This window comes from Cololabis saira, chromosome 11 (genome assembly GCF_033807715.1).
Source record: "Cololabis saira isolate AMF1-May2022 chromosome 11, fColSai1.1, whole genome shotgun sequence".
Lineage (NCBI taxonomy): Eukaryota > Metazoa > Chordata > Actinopteri > Beloniformes > Belonidae > Cololabis > Cololabis saira.
Genome location: NC_084597.1, coordinates 45190807 through 45205439, shown reverse-complemented (window position 1 = coordinate 45205439; position 14633 = coordinate 45190807). Strand labels below are relative to the sequence as shown.

At 39.7% G+C, this 14633-nt stretch overlaps 1 non-coding gene across 1 annotated transcript; it reads left to right on the top strand.

The window, feature by feature from the left end:
- The first annotated feature begins 8602 nt into the window (after nt 1–8602).
- On the top strand, nt 8603–8676 carry trnat-agu (transfer RNA threonine (anticodon AGU)). The gene has a single exon. It is a non-coding gene; the product is annotated as a tRNA-Thr (tRNA).
- The last annotated feature ends 5957 nt before the right edge of the window (nt 8677–14633 follow it).

The window sequence follows — 14633 nt, the reverse complement described above, 5'->3', positions numbered from 1 at the left end:
TCGATGCCTACCAGCAGCCATGTGTCTACTGTGAAAAACAACATATGTTGTCAGAATGTCACAAAATCAGAAAACAGCCTTATGATGAAAGGATAAAGTTTCTTAAAGGAAAAGGTCTGTGTTTCTCATGCCTGACACAAGGCCATATGAGCAAAGACTGTAAAAAAAGAGCTTCATGTGAATATTGCTCAAAAAGACACCCAAGCCTGCTTCATTTCACAAAGGAAGAAGGTAATGAAACAGATGAGATTAGTCAGAAAAGCAGCACTGAAAGTACTACGTCCAGTAAGCCGGTACACACCTGTGGAGCAACCGGGGCCGGAAAAGACAATAGAGTCCTGTCTATAGTGCCTGTGTGTGTCAAGCTAACGAAAAGTTCTAAGACAATAGAAACATATGCATTCATGGATAATGGAAGCCAGTCTACGTTCTGCTCGGAGAAGCTGATGAGACAGCTGAACATTGAAGGCAAGAAGACTCAAATCCTGCTTCGCACGATGGGGCAGGAAAAGGTGGAGCCAAGCTACTATCTCACAGGATTAGAGGTTTGTGGCTTGAAAGAGAACATTTACATTGACTTGCCTGGGATTTACACACACAAAGACATTCCAGTGTCAAAAGACAACATTCCAGTGCAGAAAGACTTGGAAAGCTGGCCACACCTCCACGGAATCGAACTGCCACACATAGACGCAGACATTGGTCTTTTAATAGGATGTGATGTTCACAAGGCCATGGAACCGTGGGAGGTTATCCACAGTGAAGATGACGGTCCATATGCAGTTCGCACAGTTCTCGGTTGGGTCATCAACGGACCTCTCAGGCGAAACTGTTGCACATCTGACAGTGAACTCAGTGTTTCTGTTAACCGTATCTCTATTGCTAGTGTGGAAAACATGCTGGTGCAGCAGTTTAATCACGATTTTCCAGAGAAAGCCAGTGACGAGAAACAGGAAATGTCAAGAGAAGACATACAATTCATGAACAGTGTTAATAAGACTGTTAAAAGGGTCGATGGACACTACAGTATAGGTCTTCCCCTGAGAAACAAATCTGTCAAAATGCCTAACAACTACAATATGGCTGCACAGAGAGCAGAAAACCTGAAAAAGAGACTTGTGAAGAATGAGGAGTTTCACAGAGAATACACAAGCCACATGTCTGACCTGCTCAGTAAAGGATATGCAGTCAAAGTGTCAAATGAGAATGCTGTGTCTGAAGATAAGAGAGTGTGGTACATACCTCACCACGGGGTGTACCACCCCCAAAAAGGGAAGCTTCGTGTAGTTTTTGATGCTGCAGCTTCATACCAGGGACAGTCATTAAATGGAGAACTTTTGCAAGGTCCGGATCTAACAAATACACTCATCGGAGTGTTGACTCGGTTCAGACATGACTACATTGCATTGATGTCAGACATAGAAGCTATGTACCACCAAGTTAGAGTACCACCAGAGGACAGCAACCTTTTACGATTCCTCTGGTGGCCAGATGGAAACTTGAGAGAACCTCTGCAAGAATACAAAATGGTCGTGCATTTGTTTGGGGCCACGTCATCCCCCAGCTGTGCAAACTTTGCACTTAAGAAGACAGCTGAAAATGCAGCAGACACAGTGGCACGTGCTGCAGTTGATGCAGTTATCAACAATTTTTATGTAGATGACTGCCTGATATCAGTGCCTGATGAAACACAAGCAGTTGATATGGTCAGGGATTTGACAGCACTGTGTGAGAGTGGAGGATTCCATTTAACCAAATGGATGAGTAACAGTAGAGCCGTCCTTGTCTCCATACCTGAAAAGGAAAGAACAAAGGAGGTTAAAGATTTGGACTTGAGTCATGAAGCCTTACCTGATGAGAGAGTTCTAGGGGTGAACTGGTGCACAGAGGCAGATGTTTTCAAGGTCAGGATAAATGCAAAACATGTGCCACAGACAAGACGCGGCATCCTCTCGTTTGTGAGTGCTATATATGACCCTCTGGGTTTTTTGTCACCTGTTATCCTACCAGCAAAAATCATCTTGCAGGACCTATGTGGTAGAAAAGTCTCCTGGGATGAGGAAATCCCTGCTGAACTGGCTCAGAAAACACAAATGTGGCTCTCTGACCTCCCAAAGCTTCATGGGTTCACAGTGGACAGATGTTTGAAACCAGCTGGATTTGGAACAATCACATCTGCACAACTGCATCATTTTGCAGATGCGAGCGAGAAAGGATATGGTGTTGTCACCTATCTTCGCATCACAAATGAAAGAGAGGAAAACCATTGTTCATTCATCATTGGCAAGTCCAGAGTGCTGCCGCTGAAACAGACAACAATTCCGAGACTGGAATTAACAGCGGCTGCAGTTGCTGTTAAGATGGATCGACTCATGAGAAAGGAACTGCACAAGCAGCTGGAAGAGACTGTGTTTTGGTCCGACAGTACCACTGTTTTAAGATACATTGCCAGTGAAAATGTCAGATACAAAACTTTTGTTGCCAGCAGAGTATCACTTATCAGAGACAACAGTGAGCCACGCCAGTGGAGGTATGTCAACTCTGAACTGAACCCCGCCGACCATGCCTCCCGAGGGATGAATGCAGACACGTTCACAAAGTGTCAAAACTGGATTGGCGGACCAGAGTTTTTGAAAAGGGACAAAACACATTGGCTAGCCTCACCAAACATGAAAGAAGTAGTCACAGATGATGTTGAAGTCAAGGCCACAGTGAGTGTGAATGTTACAGATGTGCAAGAAAATCCACTTAACAAGCTCATTTGTTATTATTCAGAGTGGCATCATCTAAAAAAGGCAATTGCCTGGATGGTGAAGCTCCAGCAACTGCTTCAGAAATTGAGTACACATCGGAAGTTGCTGACATCACAAGCAAATGAGTGTTTGTGTCAGGAAAAGAAAACTGAAAAGGTTAAAAGCCAAATGAAGAAGTTCAAGTCAACTTTAAAGGGATCTTTGCTCACAGCTGAAGATGTTGCACAAGGAGAAGTTGAGATCATCAAGTTTTGTCAAGGTCAAGGCTTCAGTGATGAACTTATGGCTCTTCAGAAAGGTGACAAGCTTAAAAGGAGCAGTCATATTGTGAAGCTTGATCCTGTTGTGGAAAATGGGATTTTAAGAGTTGGAGGAAGGTTGCATCGGTCTGCGCTGCCAGAGGATGGTAAGCATCCCATGATACTTCCTAAAGATCACCATGTCTCTAATTTGATCCTCAGACATACTCACCAAGTGACAGGACACTGTGGAAGGAATTACACACTTTCTAAACTCCGAGAGAGATTCTGGATTCCACAAGCAGATTCTGCAATCAGAAAAATACTGTCAAAGTGTGTAAGATGCAGGAAGATTTCAGCAAAACGTGGTGAACAGAGAATGGCAAACCTGCCACAAGATCGGCTGACACCTGACAAGCCACCATTCACCAATGTGGGCATAGACTATTTCGGGCCCTTCGAGGTTAAACAAGGACGGAGCACAGTTAAGAGGTACGGTGTACTGTTCACATGTCTTACTGTCCGAGCCATTCATCTAGAAGTTGCTCATTCACTTGAGACCGACGCCTGTATAAATGCATTTAGGAGATTTATCGCCAGGAGAGGTCAAGTGTCTGTTATGCGGTCAGATAACGGCACAAACCTGGTGGGAGCAGAAAAAGAAATGCGTGAAGCACTCAAAGGCTGGAATCAAGCGAAGATCTCAGAGGCGCTCATGCAGAAAGACATTACCTGGATATTCAACCCACCAGCAGGCTGCCATTTTGGGGGCATCTGGGAGAGACAGATTCGTTCTGTGAGGAGAATTCTCATCCAGATCCTCAAACAGCAGTCTCTTGATGATGAACGCCTCCATACATTACTATGTGAAGTCGAGGCGATTGTCAATGGCAGGCCAGTAACAAGAGTGTCAAGTGATCCGAATGATATTGAAGCTCTTACACCTAACCACTTGCTTCTTCTCAAGAAACAGCCAGCACTTCCACCTGGAGTCTTTGAGAAGGAGGACTTGTATGCCAGAAGAAAGTGGAAACAGGTCCAGTACCTGTCTGACATCTTTTGGAAGCGCTGGACTAAAGAGTACTTGCCTCTTCTGCAAGAAAGACAGAAGTGGTCAGTAATCAGGAGAAATCTCAAGCCAGGAGATGTTGTTCTCATAGTCGACGAGACTGCACCAAGAGGATCTTGGCTGATGGGAAAAGTTGAAAGAACAGTTCCTGATTCAAACGGACTTGTCAGACGTGTATTTGTCAAAACTAAAACTAGTGTGTTGGAAAGGCCAATAGATAAGTTATGTTTGTTGCTTGAAATGGAGTAAATGTGATTTGAGCTTACTTAGTTTGGAGCTAAGTGTGGATTTGAAATGTACAGTTAATATGTGTTAATAGTAAGTTAATAAGTTTGAGTTTGAAAAAGTCAAAGTCTTAAATTTGAGATTACATGACACTTAAAAATGTAATTGTTATGCCCAGCAGTAACAATTAGGGGCCGGAATGTAAGCGCCATGTATAGCTTATAATTTACTTTATAGTTAACTCTTTTATTGCATGATATGCCTTGTTGTTCACAGAGAAGGAATATATTTCAGTTTAAGTTTTGAGAGTTATTATTTTATAGTTTAGTGATTAAGACCTAAATTTCACTACTAATATTTGTTTTGCCTTAATGGTTTCGGTAGTTTGGGCCTGTGGGGCTTCCGTAGCAGCTGATGGTTTGTTTTGATGCTTATGTCAGTTAAAAGAATAAACGAGTGACGGTGGAGCAACACAGCGTTTTACCGTTCTGATGACGGTTCTGTTGCCGTACTCAACGCGTAAAAAATCTCCTGTCGTCATTACCATTCATGAAGTGAGTAAGATGTTTGGTCAAAAGAAGAAAGAGTCTAAAGTCTAAAGATAGTCACTACATAAGGAATAAGGAATAGTTCACTCAAAATGTATAATTATGTAGTTGTCTCACCCTATAGTCTGTGGGCCAGTATTGATTGCAAAAAAATGAAGCAGATCCAAGTCGTACAGTGAGATGTTTTTTATTCTGTTTATTCTGCACAAACAAGACTGGCTTTCCTGGGAAACTAATTCACAGCTGTCTACGTATGAATGCTGCAGAAGGTTATTATCACAGAGCAAAGAAATTGCTAAGAAAACATTTAGAAATTCAGTAACTTATTGCAGTCACACTCATGAATAACGATCTATAATGACCCTCAATCAGAAGTGAAGATTATGAAAACTCTGATCTCTACTTTCAAGTGAGCCATAAAAAAAGCACACAGCTAAAGGAGTTAAACAGAAAGACACATCTTCCTGTGATGCCTTGGGCAGTTATTAGCAGTAAATACTTCTGAACAAAAGCATGCAGGTGGCAAATATTCACGTCAAATAATGGCATATATGTGCCAATTATGTAACAATGATATACACTACAAAGGTTTTAAGTCAGCGCTTCCAACCTAAAATCACCAAACTAATCTGTCCACAATAACACATTTCATCTTCCACCTGCAAACCACTGCAGCCGAAGCTAAACAAGTGGGTCTTATGGGGGAAACAATACTAAATAATAATTACAAGATTTAATTCATGTAAAATTCAAATCATATTTTAAATGACTTTATAAAAAAAGGAAAAATATATATCCAGCCGCTGTTGTTAAATCTACCAGTTGCAGTAATTATGCCATGTACTTTTTTAAATGACTATTGACAAAAAACAAGAAAAGAAACCAAAAAAAAGCTAATTTGACAGAACTTTTACATAAAACTCAAACACAGGGAGACGGACTGATGTTGCGCTGGACAAACCACCAAATACCAGCAAATAACCAAAAGAAACACGAGCAACCTCAATGAGAACTGTTTCCACCACATCCTTAGTGAGAAGATACCAAGCTGAAGGTGAAGAACTAACTGACTCGGTCCAGAGGAATATTTACAGATAAATATACTGCTGGTGACGTCATAAAGGATCAAAGGAGGCAAGAATTCCACCGCCATATCAACCTACGTCATATCAAACCTACGTCATATTAGAGACGCCCCACTTCACTCCCACATGTTCACCGGGGGGTTGTTGTCACATTGTGAGTGTCTAACATAAGAGGCTGTGAACGGGTGAATAGGAAAAAGACTAAATCGCTTTGCAGAGCCTATAAGTGGCTGAACTAAAGTAATAAAGTATAAGAGCGCCATCCATTTATTTTAAGGAGTAACTCGGTCGTCAAAGGACAGCATACGGATGTTTGTGTTGTTCAGTTCTGATGAAACAAACACAAACGTGACAGTACACTCGGTAAGTGCGTATAGAAGACAGTTGTGAAGCCGCAGCTGCCGCTTACGACCATACCGCCATGAACCAGCAGAGGGCGCTGTTGCTACGTTTGGGAACATGTGCACATTCATCCTCGTTTGCAGCAAATCAGCTCCAGCTTCAGACGCGTAGCGTTCAAATGCTCTTTCATGGAGCCTTGGAACGTCATCAAAGAATGTGATGTATTTGATGACGTCACGAAGAATAGTGGAAGAGGAAGCACACGTAATAGCACACATTAGAGTGAAGACGTATTTCTTTTCTTGTTATTATAAACACCAGAAAACCAGACACACACAGCTGTTTAAAAGCACAGCAGAAGTAGTGGAATTATTTTGCCACAGGACCATGAAAATATTCTAACTGTAATGGCAATCTAACAACAAAAAATGCCATGTGAGGGAATTTGAAGACATTTCCAACTCATGCTGGTTCCAAAAAAAGTGGTCCGACAGGGAGCTGCGTTCAACACTTTATTTTACATGTGCAAAGCTTCAAAAAACAACACCTACAATACCCGGGTGCTGAATGAGAGGTTAAAAAACAAGCTTGTGTATTATCAAAAACAACACATTAGGCTACTGGCGACAGAACAAACCATGCGGACACACACACTCCATGCACGGTTGAAAACCTGTGTGGCTTCCCAGTTCCTAGCTCCCCTGCACCTGATCACCTGTGTGCAGGGACGGACTGGGACTAAAAAACGGCCCGGGACTTTGACTAGGCCCGGCCCAAAGCAATCGGGGCGTGGAAACTCAACAACAAGAACAACAACAATAACGCCTGGCATGAGTGTCACAATACTTAATTGTGGCTCATGATACTATACCATCCAAATTATAGCAATAGCACTGATGTTGACTAGATGTGTTAAGAGCATAGTATTTTAGTTTAACTTGAATACTCTCACATAGAAATGAAGGTCTCACTGCAGTCCCTCTGGTTGAACCAATACAAAACAGGTATCTGAAATACACAACACTGTATGAGTTATGATAAATCACAATGTAAAGAGGCTGTAAATATACAGTTTAACTTGAATACTCACATAGAAATGAAGGTTGAATCCTAACCTAAAAAAACAAACCAGCAATGCCATTTTTCTCAATGTTTGGGGATAAGGAGTTCCTTCAACAGGTAACTTTTTTTTCTGCAACCCTGTCTACGACCAAGTCATTGTCAAGGGACATGAGGATCTTTCTCTGTGGTCATAAGCATGAATGCTTCCAGGTGTTCTTGTGACTGTGTGCTCCCCCCTCACAAAAGAAAAATAGAGAAACATATTTGCTCATCAACAAAACATGTTATTTTGTTGCCTGAAAAATGGTTCAAATATGTTATTTTGTTACTTGAAAAATTTTAAATATGTTTTTTTTTTATGAGAAAATATGTTTCTCTATTTTTCTTATTTTTGTGAGGGGGGGATATATATTGTTTTTCAGCACTACCTTGTTCTCTATAGCTGATATAACATAAATTACTCCTATGTGGGATCAATAAAGTTCTTATTTTTGCCATCTGAGAAAATTGAATATATATTTGGTGCCTAACTGTTTCCCAAGTATATTAGTGCGTGTGTGAATGAATAAATGAGACGTAAAACATACATTTCTTTGTAGAAAGGCGCTTTATGAAAATAAGTCCATTTACTTACTTACTATATTTACTACTATGGCGGCACCGTTGACGTGCGGCTCAGTGCTCCGTAGACTACTACTTCTTCTTTTTCTTTTCCTGGCACGGCCGCGGCAGCATCCAACTTAAAGATGCATTGCTGCCACCTACCGTACCCGAGTGTGAAACAGTAGATTAGCGGGGGCAAAAAACAGACTGCGTGATGTGTGGCCGGCCGCCGGCCGTCCTGGACTACCGGCTGTTCTGTGATTCTCCAGATCACACAGATGTGTGTATGTATGTGCATGTTTGATCCAGGCCTGGTTTACAACATGTTGAATTAAATGCACAGTCTCCCAAACCAAGTAGAGACCTTTTTAAGTGAGGTCAAACTTGGAAAGTAACTGACTGTCAGACACACCACGTAAAGAAATACACATTTGGTCAAGAAGAATTGGAGGAGTACCCCACCTTGTGGCACGAGTGAAGAACAGCAAAGCATTAAAGTGACTAAAAGGAGAAGAACCAGACATTACCTCCCTCTCAAGCAGTCCACATCTCTTAGAAGACCTTTATGACTGGAATGTGTGAATTCATTTTTTTTTAAAGGGAAAGTTCCGTTTTTTCTGGCTCTAAAGGTCTTACTGTTTTGATGTCTGAGACGAGGTAAGTGAGAGGTTGTGGAGGCCCTGTGGCTTAGTTGGTCAAAGCACCTGTCTAGTAAACAGGAGATCCTGGGTTCAAATCCCAGCAGAGTCTCTAGACTCATCTGTCTTTGGATGAGAAAAAGATTATAGGGGTCATTCTTCCAAACCGGTGCATTTCCTGTCCCACTGATGTTTATAAGTGTATTTTATCCAATCTTTCACCAAAATCTATGTTTAGCATGTCTCCTTATGCACAAAGATGTTCCCTTTAATACAGTATGAAACATATATAAATACTAAGTTTCTATCAGAAATTACGTGTCTTTTTTCCAGCTGACACCACCTATTTTTTCATGTCCCCGATAGCCTTCCATGAAAGTGTACTTGTGATATGGACAATATAATGGAGATAAAGAACATAAATGACCACATCAAAATGTGCATCTGTCTGTGCTTTTTTGTTTGCAATATTTTTGTTCAAAATATATTTATGATTTTTCAGTAAAATCACAGTACTTAGTCCCGTCCCCTAGTATTCGCTCAACTCCGTCCCACAAATCATTACCCCCCTCCCCTTCCCCGAAAATTGGACCAGTCCATATGAAATCACAAACAGGAAGTTGCATCATACAAGTCTTCAGACAACAGACTTCAGACAAAATTTAAGTGTGCTCTTTCATAACTTATTTCAGTGATCTATACTGTGATACTGTGGTCGTCAATCATAACAACTCAACTCAGTTACATGAAAAAAAGATAGAGAGGTATTGTTTTTTCAAATTTATATCTGTCATTGTAAGTATACATATTATACCTTAATTTCATGCATGCCATGTGCTCCTTTGTTACCCACCATGTGGGGAGCAGCGGTCATCTTGAGGAAAAAATCCAACTCCGTAACACTCAACTCCGTTACGTGTTTGAATGTGACGGAGTTGAGCATATGTGTTTAAATCGTCATAACTTCTGGCTGGAATGGCATAGAGACTTACTTTTTCTGGACAGACTCTATAGAAAATCTGAGGGTAGATTTGACAGTTTAAAAAAGATTGGTATGGTAAGCTTTGTTTGTTTCCTCAACTCCGTTACGATTTTCAACTCCGTCACACAAGGCTCAACTCTGTCACACGTATACATTTTTTATCAATTATTTATCATTGTTTATGAAAACATCATCTATTGATGGTTGGAGGTTGTCTGAAATGTTTAGAAGATCATACAAATATAATTTTTTGACTCACATTCTGAAGTTAAAACAACTTTAACTCAAAGTCCAGGAGGCCCTTGGTTAAAAAAAATGCTATTTCAGGTGGAGGAATAGCAAATGTGTGATATTGTCAGCATTTTTTATGTTCTCAATTATTGAATTAGAGTGAGGGACATCTGATTCATAGAAAAATTATGTTTTAATTACAATAATATTTTTTAATAGAGTTCAGACCAATTCCATAGTGTCCATAACGGAGTTGAGGCCAAATAGTGCCCACATCCCACAATAATGACCAAAAATGATTACGATTTGCAACCTGAGGTGGGAAAATATGATTTTCTACAACTTTAATATGTTCTTAAAGTTGTAAAGTATTCAGAATATTAATACATTTGGGTAAAAAATTTGAGAATGTCAATGTCTAAATTGCACCGGTTTGGAAGAATGACCCATAGATGTCTCATTCATTCATGGATCAACTATGGTGGTGAAATGAAAAAATGACATGTAGCTTAAAGGGAAAGTTCTGTTTTTTACAACCTGGACCTTATTTCTGGCATTTTTTATGGTTGTATACTCACCCAGAAAAGTTTGGTGTCATTTGGAGTCCTTCGGAAGATATTAGGGGTTTTTTTGTGAGCCGCTTCTCCGTATAACAGTAGTGAACGGGGCACAGCGGGACACAGACGATGCAGCGTCTAAATAACACATTATTGCCGCGAAACTCGTTCATTTCTTTTATGAATCACTAGATCTGCTTCCAGGACCTGTTGTCTACATCCGGGGCTGTGTGTGTAACAAGGAAATCAGTTTGTAAACAAGACTTCTGAACTCATGACGTCATCTCTGTGCGCGCATCGCAGACACAGCTCTGTGTACAGCTGGAGTTCCTACTGTTAGTTTACTGTTAGTTATTTGAAACATGTCTGAATATTTGTCAAATTCTGAGGTTTGGGACGACGACTTTGAATATGATGGACGTCCTTACCGTTTTGAGCCGGAGTATACGGCTGAAGAGCTCACTGAACGGAGGACGGAGTGCTGCACAGAGATGACGTCATGAGTTCAGAGGTCTTGTTTACAAACTGATTTATTTGTTACACACACAGCCCCGGATGTAGACAACAGGTCCTGGAAGCAGATCTAGTGATTCATAAAAGAAATGAAGAGTTTCGTGGCAATCATGTGTTATTTAGACGCTGCATCGTCTGTGTCCCGCTGTGCCCCGTTCACTACCGTTATATGGAGAAGCAGCTCGCAAAAAACTCCTAATATCTTCCGATGGACTCCAAATGACACCAAACTTGCCTGGGTGAGTATACGACCATAAAAAATGCCAGAAATAAGGTCCAGGTTGTAAAAAATGGAACTTTCCCTTTAAGCTACATGTCATTTTTCCATTTCACCACCATGGTTGAACCATGAATGAATGAGACATCTATCATCTTTTTCTCATCCAAAGACAGATGAGTTTATAGGCTCTGCTGGGATTTGCTGGGGACTAAGATCAGGGATTGTGTTTGTTTTTTGTTTTTTTTTACGTTATTTTTTTTTCATGATTTATTTTTCTGTATTTTTTTCCTTTTTTAAATCATTCATTCAGGATTCCCTCCATCATCTGTTGACCTTCAGCGTCTGCGTCGGACAACTCTCCTGCGTCTGCGGGCGACGCGGGTCCTACGGACTCTCCGGCGCCTGCGGACGGGGCGAGAGCTCTGTCTGCGTCTGCGTGGCATTGTCAAAAGATGTGATGAGAACTAGTAAGAAGGAGTTCTATTTATAAACTCTGTTACAAGCTTGTTGATGGAATGGAATGGTTCATGGAATTGATGACATCATATATTCTTCAATGGAATTAATGACATCATAACTTGATGACATCATATCTTCTTCAATGGAATTAATGACATCATAACTTGATGACATCATATCTTCTTCAATGGAATTAATGACCATATTATTTGGGGTTTTTTGGTTTAGTTTTTACTTCATAACAGTGATGATGTCATAGAAAAAAAAGAAAGCAGACTTTTAATTACTTTAAATTACAAAATAGTGAATAAGAGAATGATGACTGTAATAAAACACATCTTACAGGGTTTTTAGCTGTGATTTCACCTGATAAGTCTGGAAACCGCCGCAGACAACAGTGATGTCACAGTCATGTATTGATCATTGATGTGTACAGTCATCTGACAATGATGGCAGGATGAAAACGTCCAATCATGTGCTAACAGTGGAATGATGATCTTCAGCAGTTTCTATTCTGGCTCAGAGGCCAGGGCTTTATGCTCTTATACACTTTCTAAACCCACGCTGACATTTGTGGAAATGCCTGTAAAACCCTTCGTGAAGCTTCCTTAAAACAAGTCCAGAAAAAGCCATTAAAGGTAAAACAGAGACTTGCTTGGGTAAATGAAATCAGACTTAACTCTAGCAGTTAAATATAAAAACACACCAGCTCAGGAGAGCAGTATTATATATGTAGTGGATATGGGTCAATGAAACAGTATGTATGGATATGAATGAAAAGAAAAAAGTATATATGGTATTATAATAGTATATATAGTATAAGGTCATATATGAGGTGTACAACATTATTGACATCTCACCCAGAATGAAGCAGATCCAAGTCGTACAGTGAGATGTTTTTTATTCTGTTTTCCATTCATGTGTCCTCTGCCATTGTTGTAGGTTTTTAAAAATGATTATTGAAAATAACTGCAACAAAAAACAAACATAGTTATTAAAAATAAAAACATTAATGTACAGTATCCACGGAGAAATGTCCAATTAAGATTATAACCAAAGCACAAAGGAGTTATAAATGAAGGTTTACTTTAGCCTCATGGATAGTGTTTGGCAGGGTATTATCTGTGGATCAGTGTGATGCAGGTGATACCCTCTGATTTTGAATGTAATTCTTAGATAAACTAGTTCCAACATCTGGGAGCTAATTTGGGGTTCATGGTATTTGTCTGTGAATTATTCCTTGCTATTACAATGATCTCTTTTATTATTTATTTAATTATTATTTTATTGTATATTATACATGTATTATTTTATGTTTATTAATATCGTTCTGAATGGTACCTGGTTCTTTGGTATTTAGTTGTGATGTTACATTCATTCAATGGGATCCCTGGCCATTCACCTTTATTATCTCAGTGTCAAACATGCAATGCCCTTAGTCTTCCACTAGAGGGAAGCTCTTGATCCATTTTGTTATATTTGTTTCACTGGCCACCAGAGGGGCCCAGATCAATTCAAATGTAATGCTTTATTTCTCCACCAGAGGTTAAAGTTAAAAGTTAAAAAGTTAAAATAGAATGGAAAATCTGGACGAGAGGGAGGCAAAGCAAATTTCAATGCAGTAGTTTTATATCTGCACTAGAGAATCTAAGGTTTATCAGCTCAAGGTGAAACTGTGGGGAAATACATCCCAGGAGTCAGAGGAGGAATACGGGAGGCAGATTAGGTGGTTTTCTCAGGATGTTGTATCCAGAGATTGGATGCAGGAGAGAAGTGGAAGAGAGCCGAGAGGCCGGACCAACTGGAGCTCCCAGCAAGGCAAGGCCAGGCAGGTTTACTGGTCAAGCCCATTTCAGTCAGTAAACGTTTGATGGAAAACATTGACATGCAAGGTTTGTAACCCACTGAGATCAGGGTTTGGGTAGGAACTACAATCAATGAAACCAAACATTTAAAGCATTGTTGTTTGTTTTTTTTTTTTTTTTTACACAAAAATAGATCCTTAAAACTGAAAAATAAGGCCTGAAATATTGATACTTTGCTATTGATCCGTCCATCCTCATAACTTACTAGTAATTCTACAGGTAACTTTCAATATCAAGAAATGACATTAAGTATAACACCAAGCTGGAACAAATCCAGAATAATATCACAGTCTGAAGATTCATGTGATTCTTCTACCTAACACTCCCAATTCATATCAATAATAGATCTGGATATCAATATTTCCCCCAGGGTGCCAGAGTTTTTCAATCATAACTTCATGCCCCCTACTTTAGAAAAAAACAAGATGATGTTACATGCTGGACTAACCTTTCACCCGCAACAATTAGACAAAGAACAACAGTTAAAATGCACAAACAAGACTGACTTTCCTGGGAAACTAATTCACAGCTGTCTACGTATGAATGCTGCAGAAGGTTATTATCACAGAGCAAAGAAATTGCTAAGAAAACATTTAGAAATTCAGTAACTTATTGCAGTCACACTCATGAATAACGATCTATAATGACCCTCAATCAGAAGTGAAGATTATGAAAACTCTGATTTCTACTTTCAAGTGACCCATAAAAAAAAGCACACAGCTAAAGGAGTTAAACAGAAAGACACATCTTCCTGTGATGCCTTGGGCAGTTATTAGCAGTAAATACTTCTGAACAAAAGCATGCAGGTGGCAAATATTCACGTCAAATAATGACATATATGTGCCAATTATGTAACAATGATATACACTACAAAGGTTTTAAGTCAGCGCTTCCAACCTAAAATCACCAAACTAATCTGTCCACAATAACACATTTCATCTTCCACCTGCAAACCACTGCAGCCGAAGCTAAACAAGTGGCTCTTATGGGGGAAACAATACTAAATAATAATTACAAGATTTCATTCATGTAAAATTTAAATCATATTTTAAATGACTTTATAAAAAAAGGAAAAATATATATCCAGCCGCTATTGTTAAATCTACCAGTTGCAGTAATTATGCCATGTACTTTTTTAAATGAATATTGACAAAAAACAAGAAAAGAAACCAAAAAAAAGCTAATTTGACAGAACTTTTACATAAAACTCAAACACAGGGAGACGGACTGATTGCGCTGGAC